Source organism: Pholis gunnellus (genome assembly GCF_910591455.1).
Source record: "Pholis gunnellus genome assembly, chromosome: 1".
Taxonomy (NCBI): Eukaryota; Metazoa; Chordata; class Actinopteri; order Perciformes; family Pholidae; genus Pholis; species Pholis gunnellus.
The window spans coordinates 19,290,830-19,306,992 of NC_136528.1; positions in this window are offsets into that span (position 1 = coordinate 19,290,830).

The following is a 16,163-nucleotide window of genomic DNA, read 5'->3' on the forward strand; positions in this document are numbered from 1 at the left end:
CATCGGGCGGTCCCACGCGGGATCGACGACATCTCGCTCGCGGACGCGCAGTCCAGCGGTCGCGGACGTTCTCCGACGCGCAGGCCGGAGTCCGCCGCCGGCCCCGACGCGCAAGGGAGGCGAGGGCCCGTTCATCACTGCTCGTTCTGATTTTTATTTTTGTACTTTGGCTGCATATTTGGAGTATTTGCCATGCATGAAAACTCACCAAATTTTGCATACTTGCCAGGTCTGGCGAAACTTGGGGTTTGATATAGGTGCCATAAATGTGTGTAAAAAAATGGCTCTCTAGCGCCCCCTACAAAGCGGACGGGCGACGCCCCTCGGCCAGTTTGTCCGATTGACTTGAAAATCAACACACATGTCCTAATCCGCTAGATCTAAAAAAAAGCCTCTCAGACCCCTAAGCTCCGCCTACTTAGATTTTCCGCCATCTTGAATTTAGTGTAAAACACATCTTTGCAAACTCCTCCCACACGCTGGCTCCTATTGCTACCAAAATTGCTGTGGATCATTAGTGGATGTAGATCACTCAGATTTATCAAAAGCTTTTTGATATCTATTTGTGTTGAAAAGATATGGACCAATGAACTTCTTAGGGGCGTGGCTTAATATCAATTCACATAACTTCCCAACCATTGGTCGAAAATTCACGAAACTTTCAGCATATGTGCACATCGCATACCGTAACATACCCTGAGACTTTTGTTGCATTCAACCAATAGGGGGCGCTACAGTAAACCCGCAAAGTTGTCATTTTGGGACTTTTTGCATTTTTCTGCCTTCGCACTTTAACGAACTCCTCCTAGAGAATTAATGCGATCAACTTCTAACTTGGCCAGGATGCTCTTAAGACCTTTGTGATTAAAAATTATTAAAAGCTAGAGTTTTCGTCGAAGAACCTTGACGTGGCGTGGCGGCCATTTTGCATCATTTTTATGAAAAATCAAGTTGTTATAACTCTAATGTACATTAACCAATCCATACAAAACTTCTTGTGCATGATGCCACTTCAAGCCTGAACACACACAAATTAAAAAAATTTCAATAACTCATAGCGCCACCTACTGGCTGACGGCAATGTTTTTTTTTAGACTTTCATTTATTCCTCCTAGCCACGTGACCCGATTAGTCTCAAATTGTGCTAGGATGGCCTTAAGACATTGATGAAGATTTGCCATAAGTATTGTGAGTTTTCGTTGAACGCTGTTGCCGTGGCGACGCATCGTTCGCCGTGCAAAATTGAAGTGGTTATAACTCCAAGGTACATTATCCAATTTGCACAAAACTTCTTGTGCATGATGCCACTTCAAGCCTGAACATACCTGATTTGAAAAAATTCAAAAAACTCATAGCGCCACCTACTGGCTGAAGGAAATATGGTTCAGTAGGTTAGGATGCTCAGAAATTCATGGAACTTTGCACATGTGTCAAAGGCATCGGAAGAAGTATGTGGTATGAGTTTTGGCCTTGTCCGTTTTAAATTGCCTCTGTAGCGCCCCCTACAATATTTCAAAAGAGCAGCCCCGGCGCTACGTTTGAGCTACACGTACGAAACTTGGTAGGCGCGCGTATCCTGTGGAGACTTAAAAATAAGTCTCTTGGCACCATGCTCTAAAACCTACCAAAGTCGGCCATTTTGATTTTGGTGTCATTTTTCCATAGCATAGTAGGTTAGGATGCTCAAAAATTCATGGCACTTTGCACATGTGTCAAAGGCATTGGAAGAAATATGTGATATAATTTTTAGGCTTGTTCGTTTTAAATTGCCTCTGTAGCGCCCCCTACAATATTTCAAAAGAGCAGCCCCGGCGCTACGTTTGAGCTACACGTACGAAACTGGGTAGGCGCACGTATCCTGCGGAGACTTAAAAATAAGTCTCTTGGCACCGTGCTCTAAAACCTACCAGAAGTCGGCCATTTTGATTTCGGTGTCATTTTTCCTCAGCATAGTACTATTTGCAAAGCATCGTTTCCAGCATCGGGCGGTCCCACGCGGGATCGACGACGTCTCGCTCGCGGACGCGCCGTCCCGCGGTCGCGGACGTTCTCCGACGCGCAGGCCGGAGTCCGCCGCCGGCCCCGACGCGCAAGGGAGGCGAGGGCCCGTTCATCACTGCTCGCAGTTTTAATTATTAGGGCCCGAGCCACCGACAACGTCGGGCCAGCGAAGGCCCTATTGAGTTTCTAAGGGGTATTATTAGGGCCCGAGCCGCCGACAACGTCGGGCCGGCGAAGGCCCTATTGAGTTTCTAAGGGGTATTCTTATTAGGGCCCGAGCCGCCGACAACGTCGGGCCGGCGAAGGCCCTATTGAGTTTCTAAGGGGTATTCTTATTAGGGCCCGAGCCGCCGACAACGTCGGGCCGGCGAAGGCCCTATTGAAATTGTAGGCGTTATTATTATTCTTCTTTTTATTTTTGCACTTTGGGAGTATTTTGGGGGTACTTGCGCTGCATGAAAACTCACCAAATTTGGCAGACTTGTCAGGTCTGGCGAAAATAGAGGTGTGATATAGGTGACATAAATGTGTGTAAAAAAATGGCTCTCTAGCGCCCCCTACAAAGCGGACCGGCGACGCCCCTCGGCCAGTTTGTCCGATTGACTTGAAATTCAACACACATGTCCTAATCCACTAGATCTAAAAAAAAGCCTCTCAGACCCCGAAAATGCGCATACTTAAATTTTCCGCCATTTTGAATTTAGTGAAAAACACATCTTTGCCAACTCCTCCCACACGCTGGCTCCGATTGCTACCAAAATTGCTGTGGATCATAATTGGATGTAGATCACTCAGATTTATGAAAAGCTTTTTGATATCTCTTTGCGTTGAGAAGATATGGACCAATGAACTTCCTAAGGGCGTGGCTTAATATCAATACACATAACTTCTCAACCCATTGTCGAAAATTCACGAAACTTTCAGCATATGTGCACATCGCATACCGCAACATACCCTAAGATTTTTGTTGCATTCAACCAATAGGGGGCGCTACAGTAAACCCGCAAAGTTGTGTTTTTTGGCACTTTTCGCATTTTGCAGCCTTCGTATTTTAACGAACTCCTCCTAGAGCATTTATGCGATCAACTTCATATTTGTTCAGGGTGCTCTTAAGACCTTTGTGATTAAAAATTATTAAAAGCTAGCGCTTTCATCGAAGAACCTTGACGTGGCGTGGCGGCCATTTTGCATCATTTTTCTGAAAAATCAAGTTGTTATAACTCTAAGGTACATTAACCAATCCACACAAAACTTCTTGTGCATGAAGCCTCTTCAAGCATGAACACACACAAATTAAAAAAATTTCAATAACTCATAGTGCCACCTACTGGCTGAAGGCAATGTTTTTTTTTAGACTTTCATTTATTCCTCCTAGCCACGTGACCCGATTAGTCTCAAATTGTGCTAGGATGGCCTTAAGACATTGATGAAGATTTGCCATAAGTATTGTGAGTTTTCGTTGAACGCTGTTGCCGTGGCGACGCATCGTTCGCCATGCAAAATTGAAGTTGTTATAACTCCAAGGTACATTATCCAATTTGCACAAAACTTCTTGTGCATGATGCCACTTCAAGCCTGAACATACCTGATTTGAAACAATTCAAAAAACTCATAGCGCCACCTACTGGCTGAAGGAAATATGGTTCAGTAGGTTAGGATACTCAGAAATACCTAAAACTTTGCACATGTGTCAAAGGCATCGGAGGAAATATGTGGTATGATTTTTGGCCTTGTCCGTTTTAAATTGCCTCTGTAGCGCCCCCTACAATATTTCAAAAGAGCAGCCCCGGCGCTACCTTTGAGCTACACGTACGAAACTCGGTAGGCACACGTATCCTGTGGAGACTTAAAAATAAGTCTCTTGGCACCATGCTCTAAAACCTACCAAAGTCGGCCATTTTGATTTTGGTGTCATTTTTCCATAGCATAGTAGGTTAGGATGCTCAAAAATTCATGGCACTTTGCACATGTGTCAAAGGCATCGGAAGAAATATGTGGTACGATTTTTGGCCTTGACAGTTTTAAATTGCCTCTGTAGCGCCCCCTACAATATTTCAAAAGAGCAGCCCCGGCGCTACGTTTGAGCTACACGTACGAAACTGGGTAGGCGCACGTATCCTGCGGAGACTTAAAAATAAGTCTCTTGGCACCGTGCTCTAAAACCTACCAGAAGTCGGCCATTTTGATTTCGGTGTCATTTTTCCTCAGCATAGTACTATTTGCAAAGCATCGTTTCCGGCATCGGGCGGTCCCACGCGGGATCGACGACGTCTCGCTCGCGGACGCGCCGTCCCGCGGTCGCGGACGTTCTCCGACGCGCAGGCCGGAGTCCGCCGCCGGCCCCGACGCGCAAGGGAGGCGAGGGCCCGTTCATCACTGCTCGCAGTTTTAATTAGGGCCCGAGCCGCCGACAACGTCGGGCCGGCGAAGGCCCTATTGAGTTTCTAAGGGTTCTTATTATTATGATTCTTATATTTGTGGGGAATGAGCTAGTAGGGGCACTTGCCATGCATGAAAACTCACCAAATTTGCACACCTCTCAGGTCTGGTGGAGAAACTCTGCTGCGCAAGGTTGCATACTTGTGTGTAAAAAAATGGCTCTCTAGCGCCCCCTACAAGGCGGGCCGGCCACGCCCCTCGGCCAGTTTGTCCGATTGACTTGAAATTCGACACACATGTCCGAATCCGCTAGATCTAAAAAAAAGCCTCTCAGACCCCGAAACTGCGCCTGGAAAAATTTTCCGCCATCTTGAATTTAGTGTAAAACACATCTTTGCGAACTCCTCCCACACGCTGGCTCCGATTGCTACCAAATTTTCTGTGGATCATTATTGGATGTAGATCACTCAGATTTATCAAAAGCTTTTTGATATCTATTTGCGTTGAGAAGATATGGACCAATGAACTTCTTAGGGGCGTGGCTTAATATCAATTCACATAACTTCTCAACCCATTGTCGAAAATTCACGAAACTTTCAGCATATGTGCACATCGCATACCGCAACATACCCTGAGATTTTTGTTGCATTCAACCAATAGGGGGCGCTACAGTAAACCCGCAAAGTTGTGTTTTTTGGCACTTTTCGCATTTTGCAGCCTTCGTATTTTAACGAACTCCTCCTAGAGCATTTATGCGATCGACTTCATATTTGTTCAGGGTGCTCTTAAGACCTTTGTGATTAAAAATTATTAAAAGCTAGCGCTTTCGTCGAAGAACCTTGACGTGGCGTGGCGGCCATTTTGCATCATTTTTCTGAAAAATCAAGTTGTTATAACTCCAAGGTACATAATCCAATCCACACAAAACTTCTTGTGCATGATGCCACTTCAAGCCTGAACATACTTAAATTGAAAAAAATGAAATAACTCATAGCGCCACCTACTGGCTGAAGGAAATGTCATATTTTATACGTTTCTTTATTCCTCCTAGCCAGATGACCCGATTAGTCTCAAAATCAGTAAGGATAGTCTTAGGACATTGATGAAGAGCCATCATAAGTATTGTGTGTTTTCGTTGAACGCTGTTGCCGTGGCGACGCATCGTTCGCCATGCAAAATTGAAGTTGTTATAACTCAAAGGTACATTATCCAATTTGCACAAAACTTCTTGTGCATGATGCCACTTCAAGCTTGAACATACCTGATTTGAAAAAATTCAAAAAACTCATAGCGCCACCTACTGGCTAAAGGAAATTTGTTTCAGTAGGTTAGGATGCTCAAAAAATCATGGTACTTTGCACAAGTGTCAAAGGCATCGGAAGAAATATATGGAATGATTTTTGGCCTTATCCGTTTTAAATTGCCTCTGTAGCGCCCCCTACAATATTTCAAAAGAGCAGCCCCGGCGCTACGTTTGAGCTACATGTACGAAACTTGGTAGGCGCGCGTATCCTGTGGAGACTTAAATATAAGTCTCATGGCACCATGCTGTAAAACCTACCAGAAGTCGGCCATTTTGATTTTGGTGTCATTTTTCCATAGCATAGTAGGTGATGATGCTCAAAAATTCATGGCACTTTGCACATGTGTCAAAGGCATCGGAAGAAATATGTGGTATGATTTTTGGCCTTGTGCGTTTTAAATTGCCTCTGTAGCGCCCCCTACAATATTTCAAAAGAGCAACCCCGGCGCTACGTTTGAGCTACACGTACGAAACTCGGTAGGCGCGCGTATCCTGTGGAGACTTAAATATAAGTCTCATGGCACCATGCTGTAAAACCTACCAGAAGTCGGCCATTTTGATTTCGGTGTCATTTTTCCTCAGCATAGTACTATCTGCAAAGCATCGTTTCCAGCATCGGGCGGTCCCACGCGGGATCGACGACGTCTCGCTCGCAGACGCGCAGTCCAGCGGTCGCGGACGTTCTCCGACGCGCAGGCCGGAGTCCGCCGCAAGCCCCGACGCGCAAGGGAGGCGAGGGCCCGTTCATCGCTGCTCGCAGCTTTAATTAGGGCCCGAGCCACCGACAACGTCGGGCCAGCGAAGGCCCTATTGAGTTTCTAAGGGGTATTATTAGGGCCCGAGCCGCCGACAACGTCGGGCCGGCGAAGGCCCTATTGAGTTTGTAAGGGGTATTATTATTCTGATTCTTATTTTTGTAGGGAATGAGCTAGTAGGGGCACTTGCCATGCATGAAAACTCACCAAATTTGGACACCTCTCAGGTGTGGTGGAGAAACTCTGCTGCGCAAGGTTGTATACTTGTGTGTAAAAAAATGGCTCTCTAGCGCCCCCTACAAAGCGGACCGGCCACGCCCCTCGGCCAGTTTGTCCGATTGACTTGAAATTCAACACACATGTCCTAATCCACTAGATCTAAAAAAAAGCCTCTCAGACCCCGAAAATGCGCATACTTAAATTTTCCGCCATTTTGAATTTAGTGAAAAACACATCTTTGCAAACTCCTCCTACACGCTGGCTCCGATTGCTACCAAAATTGCTGTGGATCATAATTGGATGTAGATCACTCAGATTTATCAAAAGCTTTTTGATATCTCTTTGCGTTGAGAAGATATGGACCAATGAACTTCCTAAGGGCGTGGCTTAATATCAATACACATAACTTCTCAACCCATGGTCGAAAATTCACGAAACTTTCAGCATATGTGCCCATCGCATACCGCAACATACCCTAAGATTTTTGTTGCATTCAACCAATAGGGGGCGCTACAGTAAACCCGCAAAGTTGTGTTTTTTGGCACTTTTCGCATTTTGCAGCCTTCGTATTTTAACGAACTCCTCCTAGAGCATTTATGCGATCGACTTCATATTTGTTCAGGGTGCTCTTAAGACCTTTGTGATTAAAAATTATTAAAAGCTAGCGCTTTCATCGAAGAACCTTGACGTGGCGTGGCGGCCATTTTGCATCATTTTTATGAAAAATCAAGTTGTTATAACTCTAAGGTACATTAACCAATACACACAAAACTTCTTGTGCATGAAGCCTCTTCAAGCATGAACACACACAAATTAAAAAAATTTCGATAACTCATAGCGCCACCTACTGGCTGAAGGCAATGTTTTTTTTTAGACTTTCATTTATTCCTCCTAGCCACGTGACCCGATTAGTCTCAAATTGTGCTAGGATGGCCTTAAGACATTGATGAAGATTTGCCATAAGTATTGTGAGTTTTCGTTGAACGCTGTTGCCGTGGCGACGCATCGTTCGCCATGCAAAATTGAAGTTGTTATAACTCCAAGGTACATTATCCAATTTGCACAAAACTTCTTGTGCATGATGCCACTTGAAGCCTGAACATACCTGATTTGAAACAATTCAAAAAACTCATAGCGCCACCTACTGGCTGAAGGAAATATGGTTCAGTAGGTTAGGATGCTCAGAAATTCATGGAACTTTGCACATGTGTCAAAGGCATCGGAAGAAGTATGTGGTATGAGTTTTGGCCTTGTCCGTTTTAAATTGCCTCTGTAGCGCCCCCTACAATATTTCAAAAGAGCAGCCCCGGCGCTACGTTTGAGCTACACGTACGAAACTTGGTAGGCGCGCGTATCCTCTGGAGACTTAAAAATAAGTCTCTTGGCACCATGCTCTAAAACCTACCAAAGTTGGCCATTTTGATTTTGGTGTCATTTTTCCATAGCATAGTAGGTTAGGATGCTCAAAAATTCATGGCACTTTGCACATGTGTCAAAGGCATCGGAAGAAATATGTGATATAATTTTTAGGCTTGTTCGTTTTAAATTGCCTCTGTAGCGCCCCCTACAATATTTCAAAAGAGCAGCCCCGGCGCTACGTTTGAGCTACACGTACGAAACTGGGTAGGCGCACGTATCCTGCGGAGACTTAAAAATAAGTCTCTTGGCACCGTGCTCTAAAACTTACCAGAAGTCGGCCATTTTGATTTCGGTGTCATTTTTCCTCAGCATAGTACTATTTGCAAAGCATCGTTTCCGGCATCGGGCGGTCCCACGCGGGATCGACGACGTCTCGCTCGCGGACGCGCCGTCCCGCGGTCGCGGACGTTCTCCGACGCGCAGGCCGGAGTCCGCCGCCGGCCCCGACGCGCAAGGGAGGCGAGGGCCCGTTCATCACTGCTCGCAGTTTTAATTATGATTCTTATTTTTGTAGGGAATGAGCTCGTAGGGGCACTTGCCATGCATGAAAACTCACCAAATTTGCACACCTCTCAGATCTGGTGGAGAAACTCTGCTGCGCAAGGTTGCATACTTGTGTGTAAAAAAATGGCTCTCTAGCGCCCCCTACAAGGCGGGCCGGCCACGCCCCTCGGCCAGTTTGTCCGATTGACTTGAAATTCGACACACATGTCCGAATCCGCTAGATCTAAAAAAAAGCCTCTCAGACCCCGAAACTGCGCCTGGAAAAATTTTCCGCCATCTTGAATTTAGTGTAAAACACATCTTTGCGAACTCCTCCCACACGCTGGCTCCGATTGCTACCAAATTTTCTGTGGATCATTATTGGATGTAGATCACTCAGATTTATCAAAAGCTTTTTGATATCTATTTGCGTTGAGAAGATATGGACCAATGAACTTCTTAGGGGCGTGGCTTAATATCAATTCACATAACTTCTCAACCCATTGTCGAAAATTCACGAAACTTTCAGCATATGTGCACATCGCATACCGCAACATACCCTGAGATTTTTGTTGCATTCAACCAATAGGGGGCGCTACAGTAAACCCGCAAAGTTGTGTTTTTTGGCACTTTTCGCATTTTGCAGCCTTCGTATTTTAACGAACTCCTCCTAGAGCATTTATGCGATCGACTTCATATTTGTTCAGGGTGCTCTTAAGACCTTTGTGATTAAAAATTATTAAAAGCTAGCGCTTTCGTCGAAGAACCTTGACGTGGCGTGGCGGCCATTTTGCATCATTTTTCTGAAAAATCAAGTTGTTATAACTCCAAGGTACATAATCCAATCCACACAAAACTTCTTGTGCATGATGCCACTTCAAGCCTGAACATACTTAAATTGAAAAAAATGAAATAACTCATAGCGCCACCTACTGGCTGAAGGAAATGTCATATTTTATACTTTTCTTTATTCCTCCTAGCCAGGTGACCCGATTAGTCTCAAAATCGGTAAGGATAGTCTTAGGACATTGATGAAGAGCCATCATAAGTATTGTGTGTTTTCGTTGAACGCTGTTGCCGTGGCGACGCATCGTTCGCCGTGCAAAATTGAAGTTGTTATAACTCCAAGGTACATTATCCAATTTGCACAAAACTTCTTGTGCATGATGCCACTTCAAGCCTGAACATACCTAATTTGAAAAAATTCAAAAAACTCATAGCGCCACCTACTGGCGGAAGGAAATTTGTTTCAGTAGGTTAGGATGCTCAAAATTTCCTAAAACTTTGCACATGTGTCAAAGGCATCGGAGGAAATATGTGGTATGATTTTTGGCCTTGTCCGTTTTAAATTGTCTCTGTAGCGCCCCCTACAATATTTCAAAAGAGCAGCCCCGGCGCTACGTTTGAGCTACACGTACGAAACTCGGTAGGCACACGTATCCTGTGGAGACTTAAAAATAAGTCTCTTGGCACCATGCTCTAAAACCTACCAAAGTCGGCCATTTTGATTTTGGTGTCATTTTTCCATAGCATAGTAGGTTGGGATGCTCAGAAATTCATGGCACTTTGCACATGTGTCAAAGGCATCGGAAGAAATATGTGATATGATTTTTAGGCTTGTTCGTTTTAAATTGCCTCTGTAGCGCCCCCTACAATATTTCAAAAGAGCAGCCCCGGCGCTACGTTTGAGCTACACGTACGAAACTGGGTAGGCGCACGTATCCTGCGGAGACTTAAAAATAAGTCTCTTGGCACCGTGCTCTAAAACCTACCAGAAGTCGGCCATTTTGATTTCGGTGTCATTTTTCCTCAGCATAGTACTATTTGCAAAGCATCATTTCCAGCATCGGGCGGTCCCACGCGGGATCGACGACGTCTCGCTCGCGGACGCGCCGTCCCGCGGTCGCGGACGTTCTCCGACGCGCAGGCCGGAGTCCGCCGCCGGCCCCGACGCGCAAGGGAGGCGAGGGCCCGTTCATCACTGCTCGCAGTTTTAATTAGGGCCCGAGCCACCGACAACGTCGGGCCAGCGAAGGCCCTATTGAAATTGTAAGAGTTATTATTTTTCTGATTTTTATTTTTCCTCTTTGGGAGCTTTTTGGGGATACTTGCCATGCATGAAAACTCACCAAATTTTGCAGACTTGTCAGGTCTGGCGAAAATAGAGGTGTGATATAGGTGCCATAAATGTGTGGGAAAAAATGGCTCTCTAGCGCCCCCTACAAAGCGGATCGGCGGCGCCCCTCGGCCAGTTTGTCCGATTGACTTGAAATTCAACACACATGTCCTAATCCACTAGATCTAAAAAAAAGCCTCTCAGACCCCGAAAATGCGCATACTTAAATTTTCCGCCATTTTGAATTTAGTGAAAAACACATCTTTGCGAAGTCCTCCTACACGCTGGCTCCGATTGCTACCAAAATTGCTGTGGATCATAATTGGATGTAGATCACTCAGATTTATCAAAAGCGTTTTGATATCTCTTTGCGTTGAGAAGATATGGACCAATGAACTTCCTAAGGGCGTGGCTTAATATCAATACACATAACTTCTCAACCCATTGTCGAAAATTCGCGAAACTTTCAGCATATGTGCCCATCGCATACCGCAACATACCCTGAGATTTTTGTTGCATTCAACCAATAGGGGGCGCTACAGTAAACCCGCAAAGTTGTGTTTTTTGGCACTTTTCGCATTTTGCAGCCTTCGTATTTTAACGAACTCCTCCTAGAGCATTTATGCGATCGACTTCATATTTGTTCAGGGTGCTCTTAAGACCTTTGTGATTAAAAATTATTAAATGCTAGCGCTTTCGTCGAAGAACCTTGACGTGGCGTGGCGGCCATTTTGCATCATTTTTATGAAAAATCAAGTTGTTATAACTCTAAGGTACATTAACCAATACACACAAAACTTCTTGTGCATGAAGCCTCTTCAAGCATGAACACACACAAATTAAAAAAATTTCAATAACTCATAGCGCCACCTACTGGCTGAAGGCAATGTTTTTTTTTACACTTTCATTTATTCCTCCTAGCCACGTGACCCGATTAGTCTCAAATTGTGCTAGGATGGCTTTAAGACATTGATGAAGAATCGCCATAAGTATTGTGCGTTTTCGTTGAACGCTGTTGCCGTGGCGACGCATCGTTCGCCATGCAAAATTGAAGTTGTTATAACTCCAAGGTACATTATCCAATTTGCACAAAACTTCTTGTGCATGATGCCACTTCAAGCCTGAACATACCTGATTTGAAAAAATTCAAAAAACTCATAGCGCCACCTACTGGCTGAAGGAAATATGGTTCAGTAGGTTAGGATGCTCAAAAATTCATGGAACTTTGCACATGTGTCAAAGGCATCGGAAGAAGTATGTGGTATGATTTTTGGCCTTGTCCGTTTTAAATTGCCTCTGTAGCGCCCCCTACAATATTTCAAAAGAGCAGCCCCGGCGCTACGTTTGAGCTACATGTACGAAACTTGGTGGGCACATGTATCCTGTGGAGACTTAAAAATAAGTCTCTTGGCACCATGCTCTAAAACCTACCGAAGTCGGCCATTTTGATTTTGGTGTCATTTTTCCATAGCATAGTAGGTTAGGATGCTCAAAAATTCATGGCACTTTGCACATGTGTCAAAGGCATCGGAAGAAATATGTGGTACGATTTTTGGCCTTGTCCGTTTTAAATTGCCTCTGTAGCGCCCCCTACAATATTTCAAAAGAGCAGCCCCGGCGCTACGTTTGAGCTACACGTACGAAACTCGGTAGGCGCGCGTATCCTGCGGAGACTTAAAAATAAGTCTCTTGGCACCGTGCTCTAAAACCTACCAGAAGTCGGCCATTTTGATTTCGGTGTCATTTTTCCTCAGCATAGTACTATTTGCAAAGCATCGTTTCCGGCATCGGGCGGTCCCACGCGGGATCGACGACGTCTCGCTCGCGGACGCGCAGTCCAGCGGTCGCGGACGTTCTCCGACGCGCAGGCCGGAGTCCGCCGCCGGCCCCGACGCGCAAGGGAGGCGAGGGCCCGTTCATCACTGCTCGCAGTTTTAATTATGATTCTTATTTTTGTAGGGAATGAGCTCGTAGGGGCACTTGCCATGCATGAAAACTCACCAAATTTGCACACCTCTCAGATCTGGTGGAGAAACTCTGCTGCGCAAGGTTGCATACTTGTGTGTAAAAAAATGGCTCTCTAGCGCCCCCTACAAGGCGGTCCGGCCACGCCCCTCGGCCAGTTTGTCCGATTGACTTGAAAATCAACACACATGTCCTAATCCACTAGATCTAAAAAAAAGCCTCTCAGACCCCGAAACCGCGCCTAGGAAAATTTTCCGCCATCTTGAATTTAGTGTAAAACACATCTTTGCGAACTCCTCCCACACGCTGGCTCCGATTGCTACCAAATTTTCTGTGGATCATTATTGGATGTAGATCACTCAGATTTATCAAAAGCTTTTTGATATCTATTTGCGTTGAAAAGATATGGACCAATGAACTTCTTAGGGGCGTGGCTTAATATCAATTCACATAACTTCTCAACCCATTGTCGAAAATTCACGAAACTTTCAGCATATGTGCACATCGCATACCGTAACATACCCTGAGATTTTTGTTGCATTCAACCAATAGGGGGCGCTACAATAAACCCGCAAAGTTGTGTTTTTTGGCACATTTTCCATTTTGCAGCCTTCGTACTTCAACGAACTCCTCCTAGAGAATTTATGCGATCGACTTCAAACTTGGTCAGGATGCTCTTAAGACCTTTGTGATTAAAAATTATTAAAAGCTAGAGTTTTCGTCGAAGAACCTTGACGTGGCGTGGCGGCCATTTTGCATCATTTTTCTGAAAAATCAAGTTGTTATAACTCCAAGGTACATAATCCAATCCACACAAAACTTCTTGTGCATGATGCCACTTCAAGCCTGAACATACTTAAATTGAAAAAAATGAAATAACTCATAGCGCCACCTACTGGCTGAAGGAAATGTCATATTTTATACGTTTCTTTATTCCTCCTAGCCAGGTGACCCGATTAGTCTCAAAATCAGTAAGGATAGTCTTAGGACATTGATGAAGAGCCATCATAAGTATTGTGTGTTTTCGTTGAACGCTGTTGCCGTGGCGACGCATCGTTCGCCATGCAAAATTGAAGTTGTTATAACTCAAAGGTACATTATCCAATTTGCACAAAACTTCTTGTGCATGATGCCACTTCAAGCCTGAACATACTTGATTTGAAAAAATTCAAAAAATTCATAGCGCCACCTACTGGCTAAAGGAAATTTGTTTCAGTAGGTTAGGATGCTCAGAAAATCATGGTACTTTGCACAAGTGTCAAAGGCATCGGAAGAAATATGTGGAATGATTTTTGGCCTTGTCCGTTTTAAATTGCCTCTGTAGCGCCCCCTACAATATTTCAAAAGAGCAGCCCCGGCGCTACGTTTGAGCTACATGTACGAAACTTGGTGGGCACATGTATCCTCTTGAGACTTAAAAATAAGTCTCTTGGCACCATGCTCTAAAACCTACCGAAGTCGGCCATTTTGATTTTGGTGTCATTTTTCCATAGCATAGTAGGTTAGGATGCTCAAAAATTCATGGCACTTTGCACATGTGTCAAAGGCATCGGAAGAAATATGTGGTATGATTTTTGGCCTTGTCCGTTTTAAATTGCCTCTGTAGCGCCCCCTACAATATTTCAAAAGAGCAGCCCCGGCGCTACGTTTGAGCTACACGTACGAAACTCGGTAGGCGCGCGTATCCTGCGGAGACTTAAAAATAAGTCTCTTGGCACCGTGCTCTAAAACCTACCAGAAGTCGGCCATTTTGATTTCGGTGTCATTTCTTCCTCAGCATAGTACTATTTGCAAAGCATCGTTTCCGGCATCGGGCGGTCCCACGCGGGATCGACGACGTCTCGCTCGCGGACGCGCAGTCCAGCGGTCGCGGACGTTCTCCGACGCGCAGGCCGGAGTCCGCCGCAAGCCCCGACGCGCAAGGGAGGCGAGGGCCCGTTCATCACTGCTCGCAGTTTTAATTAGGGCCCGAGCCGCCGACAACGTCGGGCCGGCGAAGGCCCTATTGAAATTGTAGGCGTTATTATTATTCTTCTTTTTATTTTTGCACTTTGGGAGTATTTTGGGGGTACTTGCGCTGCATGAAAACTCACCAAATTTGGCAGACTTGTCAGGTCTGGCGAAAATAGAGGTGTGATATAGGTGACATAAATGTGTGTAAAAAAATGGCTCTCTAGCGCCCCCTACAAAGCGGACCGGCGACGCCCCTCGGCCAGTTTGTCCGATTGACTTGAAATTCAACACACATGTCCTAATCCACTAGATCTAAAAAAAAGCCTCTCAGACCCCGAAAATGCGCATACTTAAATTTTCCGCCATTTTGAATTTAGTGAAAAACACATCTTTGCCAACTCCTCCCACACGCTGGCTCCGATTGCTACCAAAATTGCTGTGGATCATAATTGGATGTAGATCACTCAGATTTATGAAAAGCTTTTTGATATCTCTTTGCGTTAAGAAGATATGGACCAATGAACTTCCTAAGGGCGTGGCTTAATATCAATACACATAACTTCTCAACCCATTGTCGAAAATTCACGAAACTTTCAGCATATGTGCCCATCGCATACCGCAACATACCCTAAGATTTTTGTTGCATTCAACCAATAGGGGGCGCTACAGTAAACCCGCAAAGTTGTGTTTTTTGGCACTTTTCGCATTTTGCAGCCTTCGTATTTTAACGAACTCCTCCTAGAGCATTTATGCGATCGACTTCATATTTGTTCAGGGTGCTCTTAAGACCTTTGTGATTAAAAATTATTAAAAGCTAGCGCTTTCATCGAAGAACCTTGACGTGGCGTGGCGGCCATTTTGCATCATTTTTATGAAAAATCAAGTTGTTATAACTCTAAGGTACATTAACCAATACACAAAAAACTTCTTGTGCATGAAGCCTCTTCAAGCATGAACACACACAAATTAAAAAAATTTCAATAACTCATAGCGCCACCTACTGGCTGAAGGCAATGTTTTTTTTTAGACTTTCATTTATTCCTCCTAGCCACGTGACCCGATTAGTCTCAAATTGTGCTAGGATGGCCTTAAGACATTGATGAAGATTTGCCATAAGTATTGTGAGTTTTCGTTGAACGCTGTTGCCGTGGCGACGCATCGTTCGCCATGCAAAATTGAAGTTGTTATAACTCCAAGGTACATTATCCAATTTGCACAAAACTTCTTGTGCATGATGCCACTTCAAGCCTGAACATACCTGATTTGAAAAAATTCAAAAACCTCATAGCGCCACCTACTGGCTGAAGGAAATATGGTTCAATAGGTTAGAATGCTCAGAACTTCATAAAACTTTGCAGATGTGTCAAAGGCGTCGGAAGAAATATGTGGTATGATTTTTGGCCTTGTCCGTTTTAAATTGCCTCTGTAGCGCCCCCTACAATATTTCAAAAGAGCAGCCCCGGCGCTACGTTTGAGCTACATGTACGAAAATCGGTGGGCACATGTATCCTGTGGAGACTTAAAAATAAGTCTCCTGGCACCATGCTCTAAAACCTACCGAAGTCGGCCA